This window comes from Adelges cooleyi, unplaced genomic scaffold, assembly GCF_023614345.1.
Source record: "Adelges cooleyi isolate 19-005CV unplaced genomic scaffold, UGA_ACOO_1.1 ACOO_flye_CR_arks_rails_tigmint_CR_PRNA_167, whole genome shotgun sequence".
In the NCBI taxonomy this organism is placed as follows: domain Eukaryota; kingdom Metazoa; phylum Arthropoda; class Insecta; order Hemiptera; family Adelgidae; genus Adelges; species Adelges cooleyi.
The window spans coordinates 1962345-1988221 of record NW_026095824.1 but is presented as its reverse complement, the minus strand read 5'-3'; the positions used below and the strand labels follow the sequence as shown (position 1 = coordinate 1988221).

The window sequence follows — 25877 nt, the reverse complement described above, 5'->3', positions numbered from 1 at the left end:
CAATATATTTTAATAAAGAGACAAAAAAAAAAAATGTCGATGCAAGATAAAATAATCAATAAGTAATAATCATTATTTAAGAAAAAAACGTATATTTGTATCTCATTATCACCATGAAATGTCCAATTTATCGTATTACAATGTAATTTAAATTTGTCGGTAATACTAAAATTACTTATTTTTAATAAAAAAATAGTTTTCATAATATTCATAGTAATTTTATGCATAAACCGAAGCCTCAAAACCCTTTAAGTACCTTGAGTTTTATAATATTTCTTAAAATGATCGTACAGACTATATGAAATCTTTTAGGATTTCGTACGTTGTGCCTATAAAATTTAATCTATTCTATATAGTAACGATTAATTATAAATTGTATTTTTAATATTAATATTATAGTGATTAAATATATATAATATTTTTTTTAAGATAAATTGTTTAATTAAAAACACAATGTGCTCATTTTATTTTCGTAGTTAAGCTAAATACATAAATAGGCGTTGCCAGTAATTATTTTACCTAGACCATTAAAATGTAATTTAATTTGGGTTTCCAACATAGACTTTTAAAATGAATAAATTGTGATTCATGAATATTTTAGCACTGTAAAAACAAATTGAAACGTTTTTAATGGTATACGAGCAATTAAGACTGAATTTTCTAAATCTGTAACTTATTGTTTTCAATCAATGTTATCCATCTTTTAGTTTATCGATACATTGGAATAACAAATAAGTCAAAAAAAAGTTTTGGTTGCAATTCCGTTAAGTACTGAACTTCCTTAGTACATAAATCGTTATTCTTGTCACAGTGTTAATTTAAATACGGCCCAACTTATCTTTAACGTTTAAAAGCAATTGACTCATTTTCGCTCCATAAATATTTTTATAAATAATTAATTTGCCAGCAAATAGCTATGACATCAATGGTCGCCTAGTTAAGTTATTGAACACATTTTGTACATGTTCAAAAGCAATTTATTTCACTATAATTCGGTAAAATATTTTCCACTTGAATGGTTCTAATAAATTGCTTCGTTGACAGCCTGGCCATGTTAACAGTATTCTTTAATTTGACCAACGTTTGGCTCATTTACGAATCCATTGCTTATTGTCTAAGCTGTAAAGCTCCAAAGTGGGATATTTTTTTTTGGTCAAAAGTGTCATAAGTTTTGCATATATCAAATATTTTAAACTTGTTACAAAAATGGTAAATATTTAAAAAGTTATAACTAATCGTTCAATGGCTACAGATATTATTTCCGTGACAAATAAAGTTTAGTTTTATAAGTGTGCCCTTGAAACAATTTTCTGATATTTTTATAAGCGTCACTATGGTTGTAAATTGACAGGCCACGCCGTGTGTTTTTGACATATCAATTTATCGTTTGAACAATTTAAAAAAAATATATATTCATTTGTCGCAAAAAAAAAAGACAGAAGAAAAATACAAATTTTAATTTCGTTTTCCATTTGCAAACGACTCGGTTAAATCAAAACGAGTACAACTTCAATACAGTAAATATTATTATAACGCAATGAAATAATGTTTATCTTCACAAAGGGTACGTATAATCAGTTTAAAGTATTTGAATTCTTTGTTCTGAAGCACCGTTGACTTTGTAACCGGAGGAGGTGTATAAGCTTCAAAATGGATTACAAGGTATTTTCGAGGAATAATGTTTTTTTTTTTTTAACTAACACACAAAAACAGAGACGACCATTTCAATATCGTAATATTATTATTATTTCGTCCAATAAGTCGTTTGGTAGGAAATCAGAAATTTAGCCGGAAACACGTCGGTACACATATGTAAGCACGCACGAGTGGTTGGTATACACGGCGGACGGATCTTATAATTAAGTAGGCTCCGGAAGTCCAATAAGACCTCACTTGACAGCCAAATAAAACGTTAACACGGCAAACTCGGACCACGTGCACGTGACCAATAAAAATTACCATAAGGACAGCGCCTTTGGGGCAATGAGTGGCGACCGGCTTGTTACTCGAAAAGCTTTTGTTAAGAGTCTCCAGACCCTTTTGATCACGTTGTTATCGGAAAATCGCCGAATATATTATTATTTCTTTTGCCGAAAGAATTGTGTTTGCGCCGGTTGACAAAGGATCGGACATTTATTTATTCGGACGAATTACAATTTTATTTGCATACCCGGAATTGGGGTTCAACTTCCATCGGGAAATCCCATTCGTTCCGGCGGCAGTACATAAATATGTGTCTGGGCGTATAATTAAAAAAAAAAAAACCGTACGACACGGTATTTATCTTGATAAATATTAAAAAATAAAAACTACTCGAAAGCTTTACGACGTTTGTAACAGTTGCTACGGTCACACCGCGGTTAGGTACAGCTTCGAATTATCTTTTTTAAGCTCACAGTCTAACACCCTCTATAACCTGTACTTGCTGAGTGGGTATGCAATTGGGATAAAAATCTTTGGTTTTAATGTTTTTACCTAGCTTAATTTGTTCATCTCAAATTTTGTACACAAATGCGTAAAAGAGTTGTCTAAAAAATGTTTGGCGTTACTTACATTAAAGTGTAAACTATATTATACACTCTGGAGACAAGGATTAGGTATACAAAAAAGGATAGGAAATAAAGTTTTACATGCTAAAAGGGCGACTAAGTTTTTGTGTTTACATAAAAACTACACTTTGGATATGTTATAAGGGTTTAGTAGAATTTTGATCGGTTAAAACTTTAAGACTATTTCCATTTGAAAATATTATCAGCAAAACGGCTTGTAATTTGTATTACATTATACATTTCTATAAAAGTTTTATGTACAAAAAACAGGAGGGGGGATTTCTTTGTAGTTATAGTCTAGGAACCATGTTTTATTATTTTATTCTGATCTAATTTGCATTCGCTTCACTAAAAAAAAAATAATACATATTATTATGTTCCCCGGAAACAGTTAGTTATTTCACAATTTCAGTATGAACTTCATATGGAATGTTGTGACTTGGTTCTAGAGCGCTTCGCTAAATTTTACTAATAATCAGAATTAGTTAGATATTTGTTTGAATGATGCAAGTACGCACATGCACACGGTGGAATTTGTACATAAATATTTGCAGTAGATATTTGGTTTAAAATTAATTAATATCATTTGAGCAGCATACGACTGTGTTTGTATTGTATAAATTGAGAGGTCACGATATAGTATTATCAAGAAGCGCGAAATGGCCATGTAATAATACACTGTATATGATATTTCCATGTGGTAGATTATTATACATACCTAAATAGGATATTAGGATAACAATGGTCGGTGGATAAATCCTGTGGTTCATTTATGTCCACGCGGCCTCATGGTCTTGTGGTTAATGGATGTCATTAGTCAGCTGGTGTCCTTGGTTTTAAACGGGATCCAAATTACTTTAACCGATATAATACCAACACACTAATTAAAAATATTGATTTGAAAAATATTCACTATAATAATATATATTTATATATATTAAAATGATTAAATTAACTTTGACCATTGAGATAATATTATTATCTCGTTAATATAAGATATTTATTTTTCAATACAGATGCGAAGCTTGGCAAAATAACGCTATAAAGCTAATGATAAGTGCTTTGCCGGCTGGATTTGCTGAGCGAAAGCTACATCATTAATTAAATTAATACGTGCACATTATGCCATTATAATCTACGAAGTATTTTTTCTAGGAAACCGTCCTAATCCAAGCGGGATCTCTTTAAGTACATTAAGTAATTATTTATTATTATAATTTATGAATATTACAAGCACGCGAGTGACTTTGTAGGCCAATTTATGAGATAAAATGTAACCCCGAATCGTTAAAAACAATAGGTACCTGAATCAGTGAAACTGTGGTCTAAATTAACATAATTGAAAACACTTAATTTTAATTTAAACGCATTTCACTATTATTGTTAAAACGGTTAAAGACCAATTACCTATTATACTCTTCTTTTTAAATATGTGTCCAGTCAAGTCTAATTATTATAATTTCATCTAATATGTATATAATGCACTTTCATAATTTAATAATCAGCTGACACCATTTAATCTGATAATATTGTTTATTTATTAGCTTAAAAAGTTTATTAGCTTAAAATTATGTTTTTATTAGAACTTTATCCGACAACTAAGACTTTTTTTTTTAACATCTATCATTTTCGAGAAATCCATTATTACAATTATTATATTTGATGGCATATACCATGAAGGTTTATGGCGGTTGTGGTACACCAGTAGTACTCTACGTAGAAGCGAGAACGTTATATAGGATATAACAATCATGATAATATTGTTATTTAGAAGTTTTAATTGAGTGTCTAAATTAAGTTGCGCTGTATAATTTACTTTGAAAACCTCGGAAAACTTTGAAGTGTTATTAATTCGTGTCCTCAGCGGCAACGTGTGTGTATATATGTATCTACTCAATACTCATCAAGTAGCGTTCCGGGTTGTTTCGTTAAAACAAAAATAAAACCATTTTATTCATGGCCTGTGAATTTATAATTTTGATTTATAATAATATTATGATGACCTTTTTTAACGGTATTAAATTATCTAAAACTATAATTATTTTAACAAAATGTTGAAACAAATAGTATTCGGTCAAAAGTCTGTAAATTTATCTAGAACTAAATAAAAAGGAGCACACTGGGAATTGCGAATCTAGGTAAAATAAATAAGGATTACTCTCAACAAAACACTTTGATATAAATGTATAGACACGCAAAAATAAAATATTCAGTAAATCTATAATAGAAATCAAGGACAATTTAACAACAAATTTGAATCGTTATACGACATTCAGAAATTAATTTTGTTAAAACTAAAATGTTATGTCTTGTAAAATACATAGTACTCATTTCTTATTTCAAAGATGTCTTATGATTAAATATAAAAAAATTTTGTATATTAATAATTTTTATATCTCTTATGGTCATTGTCAAAAAATGTATTACTTCATGTTATCAATTTTATTTGGTCACTTAGTTGGTGAGTAACTCAACCTAACAGAATTACCTGTATCAGAGCTTGCGATAAGCTTGATAAAAATTCTGAGTTCGGTCGAGTTACAATGTGACTTTTTTTCTAAGTTTCTTGTACAAATGAAAATACGTGTAAACATATTTATACAATGTGCACTAACGCAGTAGTACACGTGAGAATGGATAGTTACTGTATTATTGTAATGCACCGGCTATAAAAAAAAACTCAGTAATACTCTGCTAATGCGGATGCAGTACGAGAAAGGAATTACAGTTTATCGCATAAAGAAACTTTCTGTTTTTTTTTTTTCAATGTGTATATTTTATTATTTTGCTCCTTCTGTATCGCAGATGCGCTAGAAAATTATAAAACTTGCATAACAAGCGTTTTCGTTTTAAGCACATGCCGTTTGGAAGTTCTGGTGACATGTTTTCCGTCGCGTTTAATGACATGTTATTATACATATTTTCTTATTTTATAAAATTTATATGTCTTCAGTGTTCGCAAACGTTCTAATGATATAATTATATTATGCACACACACACACGACAGATGTCGCAATTATTGTAACTTATCTGGCGGTAATTTGCATACAAGCAAGCGTGTATCCATCTTGTGTTAAACTATCCTTGTCAATCCTATTTAAGTTGCACTTGGCATGATTTTTTAATTCGAGCGTGTTCAGTGTTAACATGCAAATAATATTATAATTGGACGACATTTACCAGAAGGCAACCAGTCCACAAAATTATGAAAATGAATTTCCTAAGAGCATTTGTGAATAGGACTAGAATACAGCCAGCCATCAAACATAGTTCCTTTTAAAAGTTTCAATGTTACATTATGCAACAGCACTTATTTGAAGGGATTTAGATGTATTTGTAATACATCTAAATCCCAGCTTAGTAATTGCATTTACATATTCAGAAATGGCATTACTCATTAGAATATGGAGAATATGTGACTATTGAACTACATTTTTCTAGAACTTCACAATTTAAACCTAGTTAAAGTTGATAATAACAACATAACAAAAAATCCGGCATCTCGTTAAGTCATCCGATTTTCAAAACAGTTTGTAAAGTAAATATTTTAGTCATCAGTTTAAACTATTTTTCTCAGAATTAATATAAACACAAAAAAAAAACATTCACACAATAACGTCCGGATTTTATTATTATTATTTTTTTTTTTTTTTACAAAACAGGCTTCCGAGTTAAACAAACCAAAAATATTATTATTATCTCAATATTGGTTTGGCATGTCTCGATGAATTTTGCATAAAAAAATATTGAATACATAGTATTCAAATTAAATACACTTTTCGTACAAGGAAATAAAACTGTACTAAATGTTTTATTATTCTTTCGGAGAAAGTATTTGTTATTTGTTATTTAACGAAACGGCCTATATTAAAAATATATAAAGATGTTACGAATAACACAAATTATAATCAAGAAAATCACTTTGGTTTTTTTATACAAATGTACAAAATATTATATTGAAATGTATGCACATTTCCGCGAACAGACTATGTACAGACAATACGGTTTTAACACAATGGAAAACGTTAACAAAAAAATTGTTTTTGACAAAAATAAAACATAAACGATTGCTTGTTTTCGAGAATGCTTTTAGATATACACTCACGCGCAGCACTTACTATACTTCTCAAGTTATACACTACTACTACTCTATGGTATTTACGATTGAACGTCACGAGCATAAGGTTAGGTGGGTTTGTTTTTTTTATTTTTTTTTATTGGCGGATGTGTCAACCGCGCCGTCAATACGTCTTGGATTGCTGCGTTTCAAATTATAAATAGCTCCCTGTCGCCGCAGAGCAATAAGTATTTTTTTTTTTTTTTATCCCTTCGCTGCCGGTTAATGACATGTCTTGGAGAAGGAAAAAAAAAATGCTATTATTGGTCTCCGCAGACGTGTGGATTGGACCACCGACGTGCCGGCTACAGCCACACGAATGTACATAAATTGTATACCGCCTACCTGTCGTGTGTTTGTTGCCCTCTTCCCAACTGACAACTCGGCGACCCTTGCTCCGGACTTTTCTATTGTGTTTTCTGTGCGATATTGAATCTGGAGCACGTGGCACCGCCGTTAAACCCGCTCAATCGCACTCGTTTGTAACTGGAAAACTTCCCAGCAACTGCTGTATAGCGCCTCGGTACTATACAATATAATTTATGCACGTATAAAGCATCAGTGTGACTGGAGAGATGAAAAATTGTCTTCAGGAAACCGTAGAAAAATATCTGGTGGCCAACACTCTAAGTATCCCCGACCTAACCACCGGCCAGCTCGTCCAACGCGGCGATAACAAAAAAAATTATTGAATACTATTTCATTATAATTACATATATATATATATATATATACATTTTTCCATATTACGATAACGTCGTCACATATTAGGGTGGTCCTTATTTTGACTTTTTTATTTCTAGTAAAAAAATTAATAGTGTGGTACTAGTATGTTTTATGGATACACTTGAAACAATATTGTAAATGCCAAGAGTCATTTTTCTCTACTCCTTCCACCGTTTAAGGTCAGGCGCTTTCCACTTGTCTCGTGGATACATATTGAAAGTAATATTCTACTGCTAAACATTTTACAGTAAGTCTACACGTCTTCAACCGGAGTTGTGCATTATTCGAAAACGAATACTCTGCAAAAATCTATTACCTAATACCAATACTATACTTATAGCCTACTGGCCAATACCTGTACTTAATAAAAACCTTCTAAAATATGGAAACAACCAATCGTGAAACAAAATAGTATTAACACGTTTATATAGTATGCTTTTATTTTTTAACAAGCAACAAACGAGTGTATTGCATTAGCACAGTCCCAGGAATCGTTTACATTATGTACTTTTTGTCTTTGTGCATTTACTATGAACTCAACGTTGTGCCAATAAAGTAAAACTATAGCCATTGAATCAAAGCGTTAAAAGTTTTTAAAAAGTAGTCTTATTGTTATTCATCGTTTTATTATAATATTATATAAATATCGTTAAACAAGATGAAATAAAAATAAGCTAACTCCTGATGTTCTCGATAGCTGTTAATGGTAGCTTTACAATTTGCCCACGTTTAATTTATAATTAAAGCGTTCTCAACGTTTTTTAAATCGACGGTTAGTAGTGTAATTATCAAACTTAATTAGGTACTATGTTCGGTTATATTAGTGTATACATAAGGATTACGTTCTATGCAAATTGGAATATTATTAAAAAATTAATGTTGTGGGAACCGAACCCTATACGAATCACTTAATCGAAAAATGACATATGCCCAGTTAAAAAAAATGATTTTACATTAATATGCTTTTTATAATGACCACATTATAACTGTTAATAAAATAATATATTATTTTTGATGTGTTTAAAAGCAAAGTTTTAAAAGGTTTTCCCTTTAGACTAATACTCTTTTAGTTACTAAAACTTAGTAGATGAATGATAATAATTCTATGTACATTTTTTTTTTAATATAAATTTTGAATAATAATAAATATACAATGACAATAAAATTAATATACATAAATATATATTTCGGCATTCGTCTTGAACCGCAACATTCGAATCCGCGTGTACACTGAACACTGTAAGTGTGTCGGTTCACTGGCTTTAGACTTGTAGATGTAAGGACGTGTCGACTTAAGCAGTTAACCGGACGAAGGCGAAGATTAACGACCAGAGAATTTTGACAGTCGAAACGATACGAGTTGCCGGGTACTGTTAGCCGCGTCGTTATGCTTTCGGCGTAATAATAATTATTGGGGTATTTTTAGTGCGGTGTCGAACACATTATAATATATTATTATCATTATTATCATTATTATTATTATTATTATAACCGGACAACGGTAGTAATATCGTTATTGCCGTCGTCGTGCACCACGTTGTTAGGTATTCGTGGATCAGATTTTATAGTAGTGCATAGCGGCTGTCCGGTTTTTGGATCACGGCCAAGCTAGCTATCCGCGTCCTCCGGCTGGCCTCGGCCATCGTTTGCCGGGATTGTGCGGGATCGGTGCAGCGACTTAAGCGCTCCGGTTTTGAACTTTCCCGGGGTGGGGGGGGGGAGGGTCGTCGCCGGCTGCACTTAATAGCAGGTCCACGACGGAAAACTCACGGTGTGAACGTTATCAAATCCTTCGGCCAAACGACGACGGACCGACGACCCTTTTCGCCACAGCCACCCTCCCCTGGTTTTAATTACCCTCGAGGTCCGGGCGTCGACGGCAGAAAAACACGTCGGCAATCGATCGGCGGGGGTGGGGGGAGGGGAGGGTACGAGCGACACGGCGGAAGGGGAGGGGGTGCGATAGCAAACACGAAGAAAACCCGCAGAACCGTCTATTATTCATGTACCACCGCGGGAGGAACAAACGCCGGCGGGGCTGGAGACCTCTCGCTCGCTGTATGTCGCTGCGTCCGGTAATTGATGATGCCGTGTGTACAGCGGTATACACCGTCACAAAAGATGAATTTTTCCCCGCCACTGCCCGTACTTCTTGCTCTGTCCGTTGCCGAAAGGGGTAGACACACATTTCCCCCCTCCCTCCCCCAGCTGCACGTCATATAACGTCGTGTCCTAACGATTTCGGGGGGGATATCCTCCCGCTAAACGGGCGTGTATTGTTAAAACCCAAAAACTACGATATATATATATATATAATATTGTTATGTAATTTTGCCCGCTATGTGCCGGTGCAAAGAAAATATCCGAAAATCCGCTTGTGTACTTGGCAATAGTATGCATGTAATAACAGCTGTCCTAGACGTTTGCGTTGCTAAACAAAACTCTCGGTTAATGACTCGCAGTCCGCCGAGTGCATATAAATTCTGCGATAACCGTACCCGCAAAGTTTAGCTTTGACGTTTTTGGGAAACAATGGCGGTATTGGATTTTAAGACTGTGTGTGCGCGAAATGACACCGGCACCGTTAAAAGTCTCGGAGGACGTGTGTATAATTAGAAATTCTATTAATCACCACGCGGGTTCGGCAAACAAACTTTAACACAACCGTAGTATATTATTCGCGAGGACTTTATTAAGAAACTATATGGTGCGCGGCGCCGATAACGGGCGGTGTCGTTATAAAAGATACCGGATGTAGTGTATCCTGTGTATGCCATATGTTGTACAAAACGCTGATATCATCATCATCTATTGGTATTGCCATTATGTAAACGGGTATCGTTAGATCAGCTGTAATTTGCTGTACAACGGTCGGCCGCGGGATGTGATCGATTATTATTATTATTATTGAAACATTAATACAAACGCTAACCGCTGGTCCCAAGTAAACAAACTCTAGCCCAACCTATGACTTTGATGTTCGTTCCCATATTTTATAACTTAACCGTAAGGCTTGTTTTCTTTTTTTAAATGTCAAATACATAAAAATGTCACCAGCAGCTTGATACCTTCAAAGTACTAAAAAAAAAAAAAACGAATGGTTAGTGAAGTATTATGGAGGCAAAAAACGATTAGCCACGTTAATAAGTTTTTTTTTTATAACAGTCACCACGGTTTTCTACTTGGCCGTAAAGGCATGGACCTTTATATTTGAACTACTAGTGGTTTATGAAAGGTACATTTATATACATTGTATTTTACCTGTTCAAATGCTACAATGTGCATACATCCTTTTATACAACAGTGTTTACAGTCTAGGCATAACCCAGCATCATGGGCCTAACACAGTAGCTAAAATAAAATACACCGATTTATTATTTTATAATATGTAATCGTTGAGATGTATTGAATGGGCTTTGGTTAAAATCATAAACGAAAATCTTTACATTCAAGTCATAATCTTTAACGAAATCAGAGCTTATAAGGGCTAGAAGTAACGTAACTAGACCCATACCTATAACCCAACAAGGTTATACAAAGTAGTATACGTCTTTCATGTTTGATTAAATTCATAAAATGCAAGATATTTTTAATGTTCTTAATGTGTAAGACCCTATCTAAGGACTAGTAAACATAAATTTACTAGCGATTGTATCTGTTATAACTTATAACTATGAAGTACAAAATGCAAATATATTATAATTGAGATGCTGAAGGTTTTACATTAATGATGTTATCTATATTGAGACTAGTGGTGCTCAAATTCTTAGGACTTACTTGAAGGTACATATTATTATTTATCAATTTGTTAATCGGCAATCCGTACGCTTTATATGCGGTTAGCGTTCAAAGTGTCATTGCACTTGTTTTGTACATTGCAACACTAATATATTCTATTTTGTTCCAGTATGAAACCTATACTTTTTATACCGTTTGGGGAATAAAACAAATGTTTGTTTAAAATTATTTTCAACTGTATTGGAAAGAAAATATTGAAACCAACAAAATTACCGGGGTGGATTTTTCAAGGACACATTTTCTTTTGTATGATAATTTTTTTTAGATTTTGATGCCAAATATATAATTACAAGAATCTTAAATTAATAAGCAATAGAACATATTTCACTGTTTGTCATCAGATATTCTTATGACTATTTAATGTCTTATACTTGTACACTTATAAATTAACAATTTAAGTTTTCTTTTTATAGATACGGAAAATGTATGTGAACTTACCGCGTCTCATCTTTATACTTTCTTAAAAATTGTCACATATAATTTTGGATTTTTTTTTTTCAATGAAAAATAGCTTAAATATTATTTCACACGAGGCCACTATTCGAAGCCGCGTTCTGTGGCAAAGGCAACCACCGTCACCATCTGTAGGGCTGCCAATCTGTCGCTAGTAAAACCATCCATAACACCCAGGCGTTTTTTATTCGCCGGGCTGCTTCGTGTGAAAGTACCCTAAAAAAACGAGCTTGCTCAAAACATTTGCACCCGAAAATTGTATAAAAAATGCATCATTTCCTTTAAATGTGATAAGAAAACATATTTTATGGAAGGCTTAGCGATGCACACAAAAACGACGAGGGCAGGGGGGGGGGGGTAGGCAGGCGAGTGTAAAAGTCATACGCATGGGACGTTGCGTTGGCGGGTATAACTGATTCTCGGATTAAGTTGTGAAATACCTAACGTACATTAGACAACTAGGATTTACTTTTGACACATTTTTCAGCTCCACCGTTAAACGACGGTAAATGTCTGCCATTCATAATGGGATTATGTGTGTTTTTTTTTCCAGAAATAAAGTCGCCGCAAACGGCATTTCCATTTACACTCCATTGATTATATAATATTACCGCTGCGCTTCATCGCCAACAAACAGGTGAGCTATTATTATTACACCAGTGATGTATTTAAATTAAAAGCCTCGATACGATGCTGAAAAAGTATGTGATAGGTTTTTTATACGTTTTTTAACACCCAATTTATAAGACTATTTCTATATCTGCTTAATTGGCAGAACAAATTGAGCAGTTGTAACTTGTATAATATTATATTGTATTCCTTTACCGACTAAAATGTAACGAATGAGTAAAATATAACAAAAAAAGTTAGAAATCTAATTAAAGTAGGCTGCCTGTCGCAGTTATATAATATATTTGTATTTTTTACGGTTAGAAGAGCGACCAACCGCGATCTATCACAAGTTGAAAGTACATGATTACCTACGTGAAAACTTGTAAAAAAAAAAGTCTTGGAAATTCTACTTGGTTTTGTTCGCAAAAAGTCGTGCATAATACATAATTCAAACGCTTCGAAACAAATGTTGCCTCGTATTCGTGTATTTATGACAAACTGCTTGCTTTTGAAATAAATACATATCATAATATTTTCATTAGAAAAAATATACACGTTTCGCTTTTTAGAAAAAATGAACGGTGAATTATTATTATTATTTTTTTATAACTACAGTAGTTTGATATTTTCATAGCTAGTTCTGTCGGTGAAGTTATTTCCATACACAGTGCAGCATTAACTTCGGTTATGGAGTTACTTTCAAAGAAAACTTGGACACATTAAGTAATAAGCATGTACCACCGCATGCACGCCAATAAAAACGCTCTTATAGATTTTTTTTTGTTACAAGTAAAAAAAAAAATTCCGTAATCATTTAAGTTGTCTCCATAAAAAATTATTGCAAACTCATTAAAAAGAATCGTTTTGGGTTTATAAACTTTAACATGGTTGATTTACTATACGCGTTTATCTCTATACATATATATATTTATAGTAAATTCAATTTCCTTCTAAATCTAATTTAGCATTAAAAACGCGCGACGCGAACGCCGGACGTTTTTGGAAAATTACTTTTATTTGCAAATTTGAGTTTAACAAAGTTTTTAATGCGCAGAAAAGCGGTAATACCTAAAACACTACAAAAACTTTCGGCTCTACAAAGAGTATTGTACACGTGGGCCATCGATACACCACAGTGACGTATTATTACTAATATAATATCCCAAGTATACTGTACAAGTCACCGTGTATATATATTTATACATAAAACATCCGGACAGGAACAATGGAACGAATTTCCGGTTCGGCGAGACTTAAGAATACACGTCCGATTGCTTAACGCGAGCCACCCGATTTATCACTAATACAGGGTGATGCATTTAACGTTATTTGAGAATAATTTTGAAAAATTGCATTTTACTTTTTGGAGACATTCAATTTTCTAATTGAATGTCTCAATTGATACTTTTCTAGAGTTCTAACAGTAACTTTTGAAACTTTAATCGTAACGTATATGTGTTTTATTAACTCCTCGAATTAATAACAGTAACAACAGATATCGGTTGTGTTACGTTGTACATAGTCACCCTGTACCTATATAAGCGTGTATAATTTATTCTGATTAAAACCCAATTAATGGGCGCATAATCGTGCGACATTAAACGTGAATCGAACTCGTTAGGTTTAATAATAATTCTATTGTTTTGGGCGCCGTCAATGGGAATTAGTTTTGGCTGCTTGGGTTTTCAATAAAGCACATCACGACCATTCGCCAAGTTCGCCGGCACGGGGCACACGTTTAAAGGACCTGCACGGCATGGCACGTTATATTATTATTGCAGTATATGTAAGTGAGAGACCGTCTAATATTTATGTGCAACCCGTACCTATACACATATAGCTCGTGTACCTCATTTGTACATACGACGTGTAGTCTAAAAAATTCTAAAATACAAAAAAACATACAATTCAGTGTTGAATGATTATGATAATATGTTCTCCGTTGTCCCGAATGCGGGTCAAACGAGCGTTTCCTCGTGTTTTTGGTTTAAAAATAATAATATTGCAACAAAAAAAGCCATTGTAAGGGATTATAATACGGTAGTAACACAATACGTACGATATTGTTTTGAGGGCAGAATGACCGTTTTTTTTATCGCGTACAATACCTAACTGCCGCCTATGTAATATATGCAGAAAAGTAATACAGGGTGATTCTTTTATCACGAACCAGTCAATCTCTCACCGGGTTTAATTAATAATTTAATTTTTTTTTTTTTTTAATGTTTTGATATTAAAGTTTTAAGTTTAGAGCAGTAGGATAGGTGAAGTGTATTTTTATTTTTATCTGGGTGCATTTCCCAACCGCACTTCCCCTCCCATCCTAACTTTTAAACTCTTATAACTTTAAAAATAGTTGTCCGAAACTGGTTATGGACCAGTCAAAATTAATAATAATTATTTAGTCAGTTAATAATAATTAAGCCCAGTGAGATATTGACTGATAATAATAATATTAACTATAAAATATTACATTTTATTCGGGAAGTATTAGCTACTTACGAACATTTCGAAAGTTGATTGCGTTTACAAAATAGTTTTCAAACTTTTCGAAGAATAAAGTTCATATTTAACCAGGTTTATCGTGTAAGCTTGTCGTTTATTATATTAGTATTAAATACCATATGCCTCATTTTATCTCATCTTTATATGTAAAATTATTGTTTCTGTCGTTTTAATTAACTCAACAGTTAACTTTTACACTTATATCTATACTCATATACGATTGCAAAAATAATTATTAATCTAAAGGTTTATCAACAGCTATAATATACCACTGAATTAATTTATAATGATCATCGCACCTAAAACACATGCATTAGATTATTTTTGTAAGACAACTAAAATGTACATAGTAATAACTGTGTAATTTTTATGATTATAACAAATTTTAATTATAATTATTATTAATTTTACACCGTTATAAACAATGAAAAATTCACATTTTAAACGGAATTATTTTATCGTTACATATGAACAGTAATGAATATTATGATGCCGCTTTTACCTAATGGTGTAAAACAGTATGATGTGCACGTCGTTAAAATGCTTGTTAACAACGAAAAGGAAAATCTAAGGCTCGTTCGTTTTTCTTATTAACATAATAATCGAAACAGTATAAACATAAGTTGTGTGTGTGTGTGTGTGTATAACGAAGGGTACGGGTTTTGTTTTTAACTTCTCTGTTCCCAAACAACGACGTTCGGTTTTCGGCTTGTATCTTTGTATCGACAAAACCGAAACAAACAAATAAGAAAAAGGAACACATATTTAACACGTGTTATGGCGAAACATTTAAGGTGGGGAAAGCCTGGAAATTGATAGAATACTTTACTTGGGCCGCCGAGGCACCTGCATGGAGCTCATGGGCGAAATCGAGGGGTGTGAACGGGACGCCGGCGGTTATGGAAATGTAATTTTCCCCAAGGGGATCTCTATTGCTCGTTTTCTATTCTCGTGTACATGCTCTCTTACCTACTCAAATAATATACACTGTTGTATAGAAGTCATAAATTTGTGCCGTTCCTGTATCCGCTCCTTATCTCCGCCGTTGTCGTTCTCCGTCTTCACACAGACGAATATCATACCCGAGCCCTCTTATACGGCCATGTACATATAGACAATAACAAGTTTTCGTTTGTGCGCTGTATGGAATATCGTAGAATGTGTTTGTATGTTATGTTCATTGCACAAGCCGCCGGTGTCATCGTTTGTCTGAATCTTACACAATATTATATTTAGTTTGATAAAAAAAAAAAAATGCCATTTCGTTTTCTCCCTTTCTTAATAACGCGTTTGATTATTGTGTTTCACAGTTGAGCACACGGATATTGTTTTTTTTCACCCTTACCTGGGCAATGTCTATGCTCGAAAGACCACCGCGAGTGAAAGATGAATATATTGATCACCGTCCATTATGTCGTTCGTAAGGCACCGTGTACAGCACATCCCACATGAGTGGATCGACCTTTTGGCTATTTTCGTTCCGCGCTCCCTTCGGTCGTGGCTTAATACTATTAATAAGTGTTCACCCGAAAAGTCTCGCGTGGTCGTTTTAACCACCTATGGCCAGTCTCGTCGGTATTATCGTTCGCAATAATCGGCATTAAATTGTTGTTTCTTCAGTAACAAGGCTGTTAAAATATTTAACCACACTCCACACGATAATGGTTTATTTTTAAAATAACATTTTAATTCTTTTCAAAACCCCAAACAACTGTGTCCATATAAGAACATGCGTTTAAAAGTCAACTGTATTCGGTAAGTTAAAGTGAAAATTAATTGACCGTCTGATATGAAACCGATGTTAGCCTCGTCTCGCTTGTGGTTAGGTTAGTTTGTGTCAATCAAGGTGTCTGTTCATAAATTAAAATTATGTGTACACACCTACATAATGTTTAAAGTTGAAATTACCTAAATCAATTTTAAAAAAACAATTTCCGATTTAATAAGATCAAAAAGTTTATTTCAGAAAGTTTTCAAGTGCAAACCATTTAGCCGGGCGATGACTGAGTAGACGCTTGTAGTGATGAAAAACAAGACTAAACTCGTATTAAAAGAGCACATGTACACGTACACCATTAAAGATAAATATCGGGTGGAGACGGTGGTAAAATAAATCTCATCCCAAGTCGCTCTGCCCGTCGTCCATTGTCTGATCTTTACTATTAATAAACGTTATTGTTGTTAATGTCATCGACAACCCGCCCTTTACAAAGATTTGATTTCTACATCGAGTTAATTTACTATCTAACCCGGCCACACCTTCGAGCGTTTTTATCTTAATGCATCTCTCCACGGTCGGCGTCAACCGGCACTTTTATAAGTAAACAATCGAAAGGTCTACAAGATGTAACCCGAGCAGAAATTTCATCAGTTTTCCCGCTCGTCTACAGAAAAAGAGTCGGATTTCCTTTGTCGGGTCTATATCGAAAAATAGGACGTTTATTATATTATACTTACAAACGTATAGTGCGTATACGAATTATTGATGATGTTGGAAGATTAACAAAGTTGATTCGGCCAGTTGCAAATGTATGGGAGCCCGAACGACGGGAGATTTAAATTGTTTTTTGAAAGAGATTCCAGGACTCATGTCCACCCGTTGCACGGTGTTTCCAATGGTGTGACGGTTATTATTTCAAATCACGTGCGATCGGTAATCCACAAGATCCATCATAAACTCGGCTGCTAGGAGAACCGAAAGTCGGAAGGTGGAAATAAAAAAAATAATTATAATAATTTATCCCGGTTGAGAACGCGTCTCCAATCGAGAAAAATTGATCCGTCCGGACAGTGCGGCATTAATAATAAAGAAAAAAAGAAGAAAAATTGAGAATTTATACATCGGCCGTCCATAACTCACGATTAGCCATCAATTATGTATTGGAAATTATATATATTTTGTAAATTTATGTATATCCTTTAAGGCTTGAACAAAAACAAAAATCTGTAATTTAAACTAAACCAGTGAGCTCCTCTCGGCACTCGACCGGAAGCGTACACGACAAGCCACTTTTAAAAATGAATTCCACAATAAACATAGTATAGTTGATCATACTTCAAAATCACCATTAGACGTTCTTAAAAATATAAGATGGTAAAAGTGCATACGAAAATACCGTCAAGTGAAATACTCATGCAAATTGAGATTTCTAGAATATGAGAATTTACACAATAGTAATTACATTCATTACACATATCAGATTATAATACATTCCTCTATTCGTCTTGCCAATAATAACCAACACATTATGCACAGAATTAGTAATTGTGGTGTTCATAACTATACGACGTGATATGACACTCACATGCTATGATTCTGATATCATAATATTCTATAATAATAATTTAATCCTAATTGAATGATGTTTGTTGTTCATCGACCGACTTAGCGATGTCTCTACAATAATAACGTACACAGGGCTACGTCGTTTCATAAAGATAGTGTAATAATTATTCAGGTACAATATAAAATTATAGGGTAATAATGTTTCTTCAAGCATGCGTCGGATGTTTCGGTAACATATTAATATGTCGACAAATGGAAATAGTTTCTTTAGCCGGTGGCAATATCTCAATGCGACCATCGCCTTCGAACGGTGTAATGGAGTTTGTTTAATTTAATCTGTTCGTGTTTCGCGAGTAAGTCTGCAAACGCTTTTCGTCTGTGTCGTTGTCAAAATACAATCGACTACAGTAAAGTTTTCGATGGGAACGCGAAACGCAGCAAAGATAGTATACAAACAAATGTACTCTTGCGGTTATTAATTTCATATACATTTCTGATATTGACAACATGAAATCCGGCGTAAACCTATTTTGTATTTCACACAAGTCGCATTGGTTGATATTAGATATTACCTGTTTTTCCTCAATCAATCGTCCGCCTTGCTAATCTTTAAGTGATTTGATTATGATTGATTGCGATAACTATTAACGGTACGTTTCATATACTGTGATTTAGGTAGGTAGGTGTAACGTTTACCAGTTTGCTCTTTGTCACGACCAAAATAAATATTTCAATTACTCCGAGTTAATAGAAAAATACTCGTTTCTCGGAAAGGGCCGAAAAGGGGAAAAAGAGAACTTCCGGCCGATGCGCTTTTGGTGTGTTCATATTTCATTTTTCAACCCTGCTCTTTGTATACCTTGAAAACATATTAGTGCAACCGCAACCCGAAAACTTTTTTTTTTTGGTGAATATCATTTTGTAATATTAATAAAAAAAAGGAAAATGTACAACAGTGGTTTCAGTTCCATGCAAATAATATATTATGGTCATAGCAGATTAAAAAAAAACCTACCAAGGCGCGCCTCCTTTAATTATTATCTTTTTATGTTCTGAACTGCGAAAAACACATTTTTTGTTATTACAAAAAGGAAAATGATTCGTTTCCATGCACTTATATCATCGACGTTTGCAGAGATAAATAATATTGTGCTATTACAGAATTGTGTTATCAATTCATCCGATTTATCTGGTGTTTGATAAACACATTGTCTGCGCGCGGTTAATACTGTAGTGGAGGCGATTAGATTATACAATTGAAGTATTATACAAATACCAATTCGGTATTACCCTGAAGCACAAATCCCAAAAATTATTTTCGATACATGTACATAAGCTCGATGAGTGATGCTGTATCATCAACCATTTTGAAAGCACTAGTGTATAACGTTATCCGTTATCGGATGGTCGGATTAAAATAGTGATAAATTGAACCGAGTGTTTATGTTATAGTTGTTGCCTCCAAGTCTAAGACAACTGAATTTTTTTTATATATTTATACTCGTTTTGCGATACTTTAACTATTACTACATAGTAATAATTATGACAGACCCGACTGCTATTAAACTGCAACGGAATATCAAAAACTTTTTTATCATCACGGTTAATTTACAATTATTTTTATAATTGTTTTCGATTCAATGGCTATAACTTTACTTCATTCATAGTATTACACAAAGGCTAAAGAATATTATTACAATGTAAAACCCGTTCAGTGAAAAGTTAAAGCCAAGCTATTCGTGGAATTGTTACAAATGAATAATTCTCTTATTAAAAAAATGTATAAAAAAGTTTTAATATAATTTTGTTTCTTAACTTTGATTGTTTCCATTATAATGTACACGTGTATATATTACATGTAAATATTTTGCACCTGATCGCTAAGATTAGTAGTAGTTGCGCCGCCACTGATTGTCCTTCATCCGAACCTAGTAAAATAAACTGAAACATAAGAACGTTGGAGATTTTCAGTAGTTTCAAAAAATGTTATTATATTAAATTTATTCAAACCTGTCACGAGATAACGTCCCGCACAGATTATATTTGCTAATGTTATTGTCTGACTACATAGCAGAACATCCACACGACTACATAGATGCTTAGTAAAAATAATAGAACACAACTGTTGTTTAATTGTGTGTTTGCATGGACACGAACGCCCGTGGTGCTTGGTCAACTACTTAGGGACGCTAAAGATTTACTGACACATACATACGTATGAGTGCATTCATTTGGTAGGCTTAAATTTTGTTGCGTTTGACTCGACGTGTGCGCCGAGTATGAAATCATTTTGGGATGGATTTTGCGTAGGAACCCAACCGTTTATAACGTTATGATAATAATAAAAGACCGAAAATCACTTGAACGAATCATTGCGGAGATAAAAACTCACTGACGTGACAATACGGTCCTGGTCTCAGACGCGATCGGTGTATATGCAGAGGCCCTAAGGAAACTCGAACAGACGTATATGTTTAGGGAAATAAGTCTGCGGCAGACTTAGGTAATTTATGGCTCGTTTCGACGCGTCGAGAGTGACACATGCACATATATATATATATACTTGTGCGCCTTCTTCGACCGGTAAACTTTCGGATCCCTTTTGACAAGGGGTAACCAAAAAAGATACAATTTACGATTCTCGAAACGGCACCACACATCCGCGACGGTTTCTCCATATGGGCCGCAGCAGTCTATATATTATACGTTTAATATCGATCTGAGTTAAATTAACTCCGGTATATACTGTCGCCGGCAAAACCGTAAACATTTGCATATAGTAGGTGAACCTAGACCGCAACCTATAATAATACTATGTAAAACACCGGAATAGTACATTTTCTGTTGGTTATATTGTAATTCGATTTTTATTTGCGGCCAAAACCAATCACTTAGATTAGGTATACGCTATGTAATAACATGAAACGAATTCATTAAATAAACACCCTGTCCTAAGATTGCAGCCTTCATACACGGCATTCAAACAGTACAATAGCTTACAACATGCTGAAATTTCAATTAATAGAATATTCATACGATTTATGTACAAACACAAGTGCAAGCGCACAATTTATGTTATATAGAGATTGGTGTTTATTAATCGACACGAGTCCTGAATAAAACGAGTTCATTCAACTCTAGCAGTTTTTTTTTAGAAAACTACGTTTTTATTATTATCATCACTCATAAAGTAGTGTCAGGTTTTTGAGTAGGTATTATATTGTAATATTATACAGACGTGTTGAATTTTGATGAATACAATGTCGATGATAGTAATGCGATATAACTCTATTAAAATTTCTATGGGACAAAGATTAAAGTTTTAATACACTGTGTATTATGCATAATAAAAAACATGATTTTAATGAATATAGGTTCGTTGCAAAAGTTGTTAAACAATACCTATAGGTCAAAAAAACCTATTCAATAGCCAATACTGCCACGTATAGTCATTAAAAACTTTTCTTTTGAACGAAAATCGAACACCGAAAGTTTATTTCCAAATATATTTAAGTAAAAACTTTTAAAAGCTTAAACGCTAGGCGCTCGGCTCTATTGTGTACTTCTGTGAACATCCAATCGCGATTGAACTCGTAGGTTTTCTTTACATTTCATGTTTAACATAAACAAACTTATGAATAGTCGGTGAATGCCTCATTTGAAAAACAAATGAAATTAATAATTTATTATAATAGTTAATATTTAATACTTATCAATAATATTGTTTATAGTTTTGTATAAATCCCAGAATCTCGCAGAAGCCAATGAAAAATAAACTGATCGCTTTCAAAAACGGTATTCTTGTTTTCTTAATTAACGTACATCTCTTTGCAAAAATAGAACACTATACTTTAGGGCTTATTTCGGGCAATGTAATCTGTAAGGTGGTACGCAAAAGCAATTCGTAAGTGATGAGAGCTTAACGAGTTGAACGCTTAGAGCGCCTGATTATATTTCCCATCTATACAAAACACTTATTTAGTGTATATTAATACACCTATACCTACATAAAAAAAAATTAAAAAAAACAACGGTTGAACGAAAACGACTAGTATAACAAGTTGGATAAAAGAAATAATTTTCCTATTGCAAATATTATATGCAAAAACAGAGTAAGTAAGTAGCTCTCGGTGAATGTTGTAAATTTGTGGAGTTGTTCAGTGTTGTTGCAAGAACTAAATAACCAAGGACAGCATTAAAAACAAACATGATACATAGTAAAAAAAAAAAAATATGAGAAGTGGTAAGACTTTGAGAACTACGATGAACACTACAAGTATACATAGAAACCAAGCACAGGCTTTCACATTCGTCGATACCTATATCATATTCTGGGCGTTGGTCGTTTTCGGAAAAAACTTTTTTCGTTACAAATATTCCGGATATAAATATACATATACATTATACATTTAGGTATTATACAAACGAAAAGCAAACACACATACACAGGAGAAGGGGGGAGAGGCAAAAGAGTGAATTTTTGTTATACTAACTATGGTAATCCACAATCGGGTACACATTTTAGCTCGGGGCGGACGGGAGATGGAAAGCCAATCACGTGTGTGTGTTTGATTGTTTTTTTTTTACTGGGAAATATTTCTTTAGCCCCGTCACGTCGGAAGCGCACACACGTACAACTGCAGTAAACCAGAGTAAAAAAAGTTATGCTTTTGGTTCGGCGAAGAGACGGCCGGTAAAAAAACCCGTTTGAAAAGTATAATAATTTATTTCCCATACAACGCGCGATGACAACAATATTTGCATACGCCATATCATTCGTATCGTATCGCGACAGTACGTTGTCGTCGCCAGCAAGTTTACATATTGAAGTTAGTACTTACTGAAGATGACCGACACCGTGTGCAAGAAGGCACCTTCTTCACAGTATACCATAGGTAGTACATACTATGCTCTGTCTGTGCTGTAGTCATTGTGCTCGCAGTGTTCCGAATTGTGTGTTACGTATCCGCATGTCCCATTAGCTGTTGTTTACTGTCTATGAAAATAATAGTACAACAGAATCAACCGTAAGGTAAAGCGAGAGATAAAAAAGTATAGAATCGCGTTTATTAAGTGTTTGGTACGATAACAGTAGTTTTCCTTTAAACGACCTTGTTTTTGAGAGTTAAAGAGAGAGAGAGAGAGAGATGTTGAGTAAAAAACTTTTCTTTTTAAATTGTTAGTCTAAGAAATGACCAACAAACGGTTCAAATGTTGAAAGTTTTCATTAAACAAGCATCTTTTTTTTTTTTATTGTACATAAAAACTTTATCTAGTTTTACAATTATTTTCCGCTCGTACTTGATGGTGTGTACGCTGATGGGATTTTGTGCTCTTGAACGGTTTCATATCGAGTGTGCTTATTAGCGATTATTATTGGAAAAGGGATTAGATATTTTCGAGTAAAGTCCCTTTTTATAGGTTTAACGTGGAGGTATCCTTAAGTATTTCATACGATAACGGAACAGTATTACGCGTTAAAACAACTTTTTCACTCGAACGAACCTTTTTTTAAATAAGCAAAAAAAGGGCTTACGGAAGTATTGTTCTCTTTCGCGATTTGATAATAGGTATTTTGGCTTATACCCATTCAGAAATAGCGTTGAAAAACGAGCAACGCAGCCAATCGATTCGGCTCCTTTTTGCGAAAAATAATATAACAAAATTGATAGTCTTTGTTTTGCACTTAAACCGTTTAAAATTCAACAGATCATAACACAAGTATTTCCATTGTTTCATGTTCAACCAAGATGGACTATCCGAATTGAATAGCGTTTGATTCACAAACAAGGGTATGATACACAGACGGGTGGTATTTCGAAATAGAATTAAACCGTTGGTATAAGACGTGTCTCTGCTAACGTGCTTCTCTATTCACCGGGTCTAGTTTATCTATTGCATGTTATTCTGTACGGGGCAAGTGCTATAATGCTGCTACATCAGTTGGCAGCGTGGCACGGAGGATACTTCTCATTTGAAATGTTCACGTGGAAAATCCACTTTCAACCGTCGTCATACACAGCCATCACGTATATCTGCATAACAATACGTCATGTTTGCCTGCGAGGTGGTAATTTATATTGCGTGATTGAACGTCTCGATTTCATATTTTATAATATTTTTTCCCTCGAAGTCTGCCATTTCAAGATGGAAATAATAAATGACGAGCCGTACAATGTTCCTTGTTAGAAATGGATGTACAGCACACACCACCGCGGTATTATAATACGGTATTTTCAAACGTGCAAATACTGTACCTATGTATATTCCATCACCTATATTGGAATTTCATAGCAGAACGATTAAATCCAATACCGGATATTATGTGTTAAAAACGTGATTGGCAGATATTTTTATAGTTTGTGAATTTAGAGAGAAACGAATTTGAACTTTTCAAGTACGATTTAATCAAATGCTATATGGATGAATTTGCCTTTATTCGGACAGAGCCGATGGCGGTGTTGCTATTGTTTGAGACTGCTTTCCTTTGGCTTTAGGCGCTGTGCTGTGCCTATATTGTCTATTGGCTTATCCGACTATAATAAAATTACATTTTTTTTTTGTTGGTTCAAAACGATTTATGATAAAAACAAGATACAATAAAACTGCACGTGCATGTCAATTTATTTGAACAACTATTATTACAAAAAAAAAAAAAAAAAAATACTAAGGGTATCATATTTTATTTGCAGTACAATAATAACATTGTTGGGTTCAAAAACTTTTTATTCTATTTACTTATTTATGTTTTTTTATTGTTTAGTCAACTACACGAGCAATGCAAATGCGATTTAAATTTAATGCGTATATAATTTGTTTAGTTTAATCTAAAAAGCGACAAATTTTAGATACTGCTTTCGTGGTAGGTAGGTACAAGTTTTATATTACACGTGGACAAAGTTTCAAATATAACTTTTATTTGTTCCTAAAAAATAAAGTAAAAATATTTAAGGTAGAAAAAAAACAAACTTCACAACTAGAATTAGTTTTTGATAACTTTCTATACTATTCAGGTGTGTGAGATATCCTTTTTACAAAAAAAAAAAAGCCAGCACAGTGGGGCTGGAGCACAGTGGAGATGGATCATATTAGGATGGGGAGATGACAGGTCTTCAGGAATAATAACTGAATGTAATAAATGTAGATGATGCAAATATTAAAGTAACGAAGGTCTTATGGAAAACTTCACGTCTTTTATCGCAAAACGTTTGGCGTTGATTATAATTAAAAATTAAATGATTAATTAATCCCAGGCCGTGTATGGTAAGGACTCGAGCAATTAATTAGTCGAAAATAGCAGAAAACAAGAAAGTAAAATTAGCGTTTTTTTTTTATTTTGCAAATAAATTCTTGAACAGCCATTGTAAAACTTGTTGAGAATTTTGCACGACAGGCGAAAGGTAAAATTATTATGAATTATTTTATGTGATATGGTTAGTCAATTAAGAGTAAAGGTTAATTAATTATAATTAATCTGTTTTAAAGGCCATTTTAAATTATCCATTATTTCTATTTTCTCGCGCGTCACCTAAATAATTATTTTTCGACAGAAATCGTTACTTTTTGGCACTGTTATCATAGTGATTTATTTTCGTTTACTATGCATAAAGCAAAATAATTATCCCGCAAACAACAATTTTTAAATCAATATATTATATCAGTCATTAAGGCTTGATTAAGATGATGATCAAGTTAATGCTTAAGATTGTATGGACAGGAAAATATTACTGCAAAAGAATTATTTTAACTGAAATTGTTTCATTTTTAAATATTTTTTAAGAGATTTAAAATAGTTTTTTATATTTAAGTAAACAACATTATGTACTTTGTC

General features: G+C 33.4%; 1 protein-coding gene across 5 annotated transcripts in view; it reads left to right on the top strand.

Annotated features, from left to right (window-relative positions):
* LOC126832754 (protein artichoke-like) overlaps window positions 1–25877 on the top strand; it is a 127058-nt gene that overhangs the window by 28454 nt on the left and 72727 nt on the right. Inside the window, exon 3 of one of the 5 annotated variants that reach the window (XM_050563663.1) lies at window positions 12197–12280. The exons of 3 other annotated variants lie outside the window; for them this stretch is intronic. The gene's annotated coding sequence lies outside the window, so the exon portion shown is untranslated. Of the gene's footprint in view, window positions 1–12196; window positions 12281–16381; window positions 16516–25877 lie in introns of those variants that run through there. One more of the 5 variants, XM_050563664.1, reaches the window with a different exon arrangement.